This window comes from Rousettus aegyptiacus, unplaced genomic scaffold (genome assembly GCF_014176215.1).
Source record: "Rousettus aegyptiacus isolate mRouAeg1 unplaced genomic scaffold, mRouAeg1.p scaffold_m13_p_12, whole genome shotgun sequence".
NCBI lineage: Eukaryota > Metazoa > Chordata > Mammalia > Chiroptera > Pteropodidae > Rousettus > Rousettus aegyptiacus.
Window position 1 is genome coordinate 38,526,354 of NW_023416287.1, and position 6,747 is coordinate 38,533,100.

Genomic DNA, 6,747 nt, shown 5'->3' on the forward strand with positions numbered 1-6,747 from the left:
TTCATTTATAGGGAGGTTCCTGTTAAGCAATTTTCTTTAGCTTTCAAGAACTAGAAAGTAGAGAGAAAATATTTGGGCTCTTGCAATCTTCAAGTATGACCACACATAGGATAACAATTTCCCCAGAAACTCAAGCTCTCCTTTCCTAAAGATTTCTGTAGAAGGACATTCCAGCCACCAGTAATTTCTGATGTTTATTAACTACTCAATATACATTTTAACTGTGCCTGATTCATATTGCTTCTTTTATAATGTCCTAATTTTACCCTAAACAAACTACGTGGCAATTTAGAGAAAAAAAAGGTAGGTTCTAAACTTTGATGGGTGAGTGCCAAGATCATGACCATTTGTGGGGTTTTGGGTACAATGCCCTATAGTAAGTATTCTTACATGACAACAATTTTTTTCCCATCCATTCTGTTTCATTCCTTATGTCTAACGTCTATCCATGACCCTACATTCTTTAAGTAGATTCAATCTGCAAAGTGTTTGTAAAAATTCAGATGTAAACAATATAAAGAAAACTAGATACCATTTTAACCCTTTCAATTGGCAAAAAATTCTTAAGATGTAGCATTGATCAAAGTATGGCTAAAAGGGCTATTTAGATTGAGTGTGAAAGTAACATGGGGGTAATTTCTGAGGATAGATTGGCAGCACAATCTACCCCACAACCAGTTATTTTTCCTACAGCTATAGAAGTGAGCAAGGATTCACATATTGTATCTATTATGATAGCAAAAACATAGAAATGACTTCTATGCTAAGCAATGGGGGACTCTTTACATAAACTAAAGTATATATATATATATATATATATATATATATATATATATTTATACAAAGGAATATTATGCAGCCATGTAAAAGGACAAGCTAATTGGAATGTGCAGATATTGAAAGAATGCCAAATTATTGGCTTGAAAAAAGTAAGAGACAGAATATCATGCATAGTTTAATCTAATTTATAGTAAAATGTATACATGTGCATTGTACATTTACAGACAATTTCTCAAAGGACAGATAAGAAATTGTAATGACTGATACTTTTTTATGTATAGAAATGGGGATCTGAGAAGAGAAGAGGGAGAACTTACTTTTTATTTTATACCTTTTTGTATTACTTTGGTTTTAATAACAATCATCATGTATTGATTTTTTAAAGTTATAATCAAACTTATTTAGTTTTTTAATAAGCAAAAAAGTCCAGCTGTGACCATAACTCTACATCTCCTAAATTAATGCAGACCACTATCTGTTTACCACCACAGTTGTTCCTTACCCTCATCTCAATTTGTCTGACAACCTCTTTTTGGCCGAATTCCTTAAGCACAGAGGAGAAGTCTTAACTCTCAGTGTTCCTGTGCTCAGGTCTCACCGGTCACATGTGTTCTGTGGAACATTAAAGGGAATGATTGTACTCCTGACTTCTTCATTTCCAAGTGATTTTTTTGTGGGTTCTATAAACACTTTAGCAGTCCTATCCATTTTCATTAATGTCAGTATATTGGTTTTCTATTGCTGTATAATAAAATATCATAAACTTGGTGACTTAACACAACATACATTTATTACCTCACAATTTCTGTGGTCAGGAGTCCTGGTACAGCTTACCTGATCCTTTAGGATGTCTCACAAGGCTGAATTCAAGGTGTTGGTTGGGGCTGTGATCTAATCTCAAGGCTCAACCAGGAAAGGATTACTTTTTAAACTCATGATGTTGTTGGCAGAATTTGGTTCCTTGCAATCTATTGTATTGAGGGCCTCAGTTTCTAGCTAATTCTTGGCTGGAGGCTGTCTCAGGTCCCTTTCTTCACTAAAGCCAGTGAAGAGAGTGTCTACTTCTCTTGTAATGTAGTCATGGTAGTGATAGCTCATCACTTATCTATTTCTAACAAGTCACAAGTCCTGTCCACACTCACGAGAATATGTATTACGAGGACACAAATACCAGGAGTTGGGGTCATAGGAGACCACCTAAGAGCCAGTAGAGTCATAAACTTGTCTGATTGACATTTGGATATATTAAAAAGAATTCCATCAGGAAGGTCTTATAACCATAGATAATTTTTCCTAACAGTCTCCTTATCTTTCCAGTTACTTATAACCTCCCTGAGGTCTTTCTAGACCAACTTCCACCCAACCTGTGCCTATTCCAATATCTTCTTTCCATTTGGGTTTTGTCTGATAACGTCAACCTGTATTTAAAGATCAATTCCATTCTTTCCTCACTTGTGTCTCTCACGTCTAGTCCTGAGAGTTAAGGGGAAGTGACTTAGGAGCCATGGAGATAGGACTATATAATAATTAAGTAATCCCGACTCTTCTGGATTCTGGTTCCAAGCTCAAGTGTCACCTTATTACTACCCATCAGCAGTCAGCCTACTGTGCCCCTGCTCTGCTACTTCCTACATGTCACATTTTCTTCTTTATTTTCTTTATAAGGGGTAATCACTATCTGAAACTCTCTGGATTATCTTTTTTTCTTGTTTGTTATCTGCTTCACCCCAAGAAGGTTAGATGCTGGGGTACAGGATTCTTATTTTCCCTTGTTCAGTAAAGTATCTCCAGGACATGGGATGGCCCCTGGCACAAGAGAAGCATTTAACAAGTATGTGTGAAATTAAAAATTAGATTAGTCAGTGCATAATCAATGTGGCCTGTGAATCCTCTATGTGGAGGAAGCACCACTGCTGCCCTGGCTCAAACGTCATTTCTCATGGTTTTTCTAGGTGCTCAATGCCTGTGAATCTGAACTTTGACATCCAGGTAATATCTAAGCATTCCTCATCCTTACTCCCTCCTTAGTAATCATCGAGCACTACAATGTCTGGATTAAAACATACTCCAGTAACTCAACCCACAGAGTGGGCAGAATCTGGAAAGTGCTTCTCATATTTTTGTTGGTCAGTGACTGCCAGATGTTGAACCATAATCAAGAAATACCTGAAAAATTTGGGGCTCAACAACTGCTGCTCTTTACCTGCATTATTGTTGCAGCTGATGACATAATTATAGATGGAAGGTGATAATGGCAACAATAATAAGAGTTAACCTTTTTAGAGTGCTTGATGTACCTCAGATTCTCAGCTGTGTGCTTTATCTGTAGTAGTGTCTCTTTTAATCATCACAGCAGTCCCATCAAAAATGGGAGATGATATCCTTGGCAGGTGGAGGTGGTGGCCTTAGCAGTCTCTCTTGGCCCTGTTAATGTTGGGGCCAGCCCCGAGGAGGATGGTACCCTAGAGCCAAGCCTTACTTGGGTAGGGGAGGGAGGGCACAGGAAGGGGACCAGCCATTTTGGTGGTAACCTAGAGTCTGCTGCAGTGTTGGCGATCCAGTTTTAGGAGAAGCTCCAAATTTGACTTTTAGGGCCAGGTGGTGGAGGCAATATACACGTATCAGATATTAGCAAGACATCTACAAAACAAGGCCCAAGCTCAACACAATAATTCTAAGTTCACAGAAGGACAAAATAAAACCATAAGCAAAATTGCAACATGCTTAGACTTATGAAGTGCATCTTTATAGTCCACATAGTCCCAAAAATTTAAGCTGGAGGACTTGGAGAAGCTAGAACCACTCCTAAAGAATATTCTTAGTAATATTCTATAATAAAGAATTCCCATTAGACGTTCAGCCTGTTCACTTAAGAAGAGTTTTAGCACCTGGTGAAGAAGATGAAGAAAAGGGTAGTGCTGGAGTTGGATCTCCTGGTTTCTCTCCTGCTAGAGTTCTTGGTACATTATTACCAAGGTTGTCATCAGAACTAGGAATGTTATTCACTATCAGAATTAAGAACATTGGTCTGAAAGATGCTGGGCAGTGCATTGATCCCTATAACACAGTTAATGTAAAGGATCTGAATGGCATAAATTTAACTCCTTTACAAGATACTCCCGCAGCTTCAAGAAAAGAAGATACGTATGTTTATTTTAATGTGGACATTAATTCCCAGAGGTATTCTGTAAAATTAACAAAAGTTGCCGCTATCTTCTTTGAATTCAAATGCTACAAGCTTAAAAAAGGTCTACCAGTATAAAGTGTTTTGCTTTCATGGAAATAGATGAAATTAAACCTGACTTTAAAAGAAGGAAATTACAATTATTGACCAAGAAACCACTCTATCTATATCAAACTTTGCACAAGGAATAATCTTTACGTGAGTAACCTGAAACTTCTGTGAATTTTACCACTCACTAGAAACCATCATAGCTCTGTGAATCATATTTATCATTTGACAGACAGGAAGCAAGACACAACCACACCAATAGGCCAGAGTACGTCCATTGCAAACCTGTAGCACAGAATTCAAAGTCCAGTACCTTACTGGCATGTAAGACTCCTTTGGATACAGGTTTAATGTAGGTTTTTAAACATATTTTTACTTTTCTATCGATTGTACAATTAATAGCTCTTCCAATTTACCACTACTCTAGCCCTGCTTCCTAGAACAACACTGTTGTGGGTAGAATGTACTCATCTTCAAAATTAATGCAGTGATAAGAATGTGCTAGAGTTTACACAACTGCTCATTTATGCTCCACTATGCTCTTTTGTTGGTTTGAGTTATTATCAAACTTTGGGTCAATATGAGTAGAATAGTATGAAATTGCTTTGAGAGGGATTGGACCAATTACGCTGTCCAAGATGGTCAGTCTAGAAATTTATAGGCTGCTTCTCAGGGATGGCCTAAATTCTCCTTGATCTCGTAGTTTTCCTGCTAAGTGTGTGCCTTGCCTAAATCAATATCCATTTGAGAGTGTTCCCAGGTTGTAGTAGTGATTTTTCCTGATGACCAGATTGTTTTTCTTAAAGTGAGCATATTTTTAGTCATGTTGATTCACTGTTCTTCTACTTCACTTTGTTAGTCTTTGTAATAGTGATTCTAGGGCTAACGTGGAACCATTTCAGAATAATTGCAAATTTTTAGATGGGTTTATAATGTATTCTAAATCATGTAATCTAAAATAATTTTGAGTTAGATGCTAACAAGATACTACAGGAATACCTGCTGCTTTTCTAATAACTGATTGTAAAACCTGAAAACATATACTTCTTAAAGTGATGAGTATTTAAAATCTGAAGATATTCTTTCTTTTTTTACATAAGCAGATAAAATTGCCATTTATTAGATATATCAAATTTCATCCACATGGAAATATGCAGGTCATTAGCTTATTATAATTTGACTATTTACATTACTTTTGACTTACTGGGGGATAAATAAAACTTTTATAGTACATACAGGGTGGCTATCTGATACACAGAACATTAAAATCTGGGTGGGATTTCTGGGGGTTAGATGTAGAACCCACATATTTAACATTCACTATTTTAAATGACCAATGCTAGCATGAGTGGAATTCAGTGCCAGTACTTAGCCTATTTTTAAACTAGTGTAATAACCTTAGTCATACTGTTCAATGCTTGCTTTTTCAAATAAATAACCACCTCGCTTCCATGTTCTGGCCACTGTGAATAATGAGGCTATGAACATTGGTATGCAAATATCTTTATGGATATGATTTTTTAAGTCTTTGGGGTAAATACCAGTAGAGAGATTGCTGGATCATATGGTAGATCAATTCTTCGTTTTTTGAGGATCCTCCATACTGTTTTCCATAGCGGCTGTACCAATTTTCAGTCCCATCAGCAGTGTATGAGGGTTTTTTTTCTCCACATCCTCTCCATTATTTGTTATTACTTGTCCTGATGTTACTCCAATAAACTTCATTAAAAAAATAATAAAGTATTGCTTAAACTAGGAAATATCCTATTCACTGCAACCTTGTTTAGAATAGTGAAAAGGTAAAAAAAGGTAAAAAAAAAGAAATAATCTAAAGTCAATCAATAAGAACTGGTTAAATATATTATACACACATACTCAGATTTAAGGCGATCATTAAAATGAATGAGAAAGATCAAAAAAGAAATAAGTAACCACAATTAAGTTATTTTTGCCTTGTACTTAAGGAGATCTAGTCTTTACTTTCACTTGTTTATTAGGTCAATTCTGTTTACCAAAATGGATGTTAAAAACTATACGAGTCTGAAAGAATTCTCGACCAAACCTAGTCTTGTCTTTCATCTTGATTACATTAATTCCAAAATGATTCAATCCACAATAGCACAAGGGGATGAGGACTTTGCCTTTAATCACTTTGTTGTTGACTCAACTCTTAGGCTGTGAATTATCAGCCCCCAAACTGTAAGCTTCTCAAAAGTCAAGAACCATATTTTCTCAATGTCACGTAAAATTTCTAAGGTTCTCGGCAGCACTCTGTGTCCTGCAAAGTACTCACTGTTCTCAGAAAATTGTAAGTCATTGAAAAAAGAAATGGGAAAGATACAAACGGAAGCATATACTGTGCTCATGGGCAGGAAGAATCAACATCGTTAAAATGGCTACACTACCCAAAGCAATCTATAGATTCAATGCAATCCCTATCAAAATACCAATGGCATTTTTCAGAGAGCTAGAACAAATAATCCTAAAATTTATATGGAACCATAAAAGACCCTGAATAGCAATGACAATCTTAAGAAAAAATAAAGTTAGAGGTATCACACTACCTGATATCAAACTATACTATAAGCCTACAGCAATCAAAACAGTATGGTACTGGCATAAAAACAGATACATTGATCAATGTAACAGAATAGAGAGCCCAGAAATAAATCCATACCTATACTATCACATAATATGTAACAAAGGAGGCAAGCATATACAATAGGGTAAAGAAA

At 36.1% G+C, this 6,747-nt stretch overlaps 1 pseudogene; it reads left to right on the forward strand.

The window, feature by feature from the left end:
• Positions 1–2,739: 2,739 nt before the first annotated feature.
• Positions 2,740–4,155, forward strand: LOC107516377 (annotated as a pseudogene).
• The last annotated feature ends 2,592 nt before the right edge of the window (positions 4,156–6,747 follow it).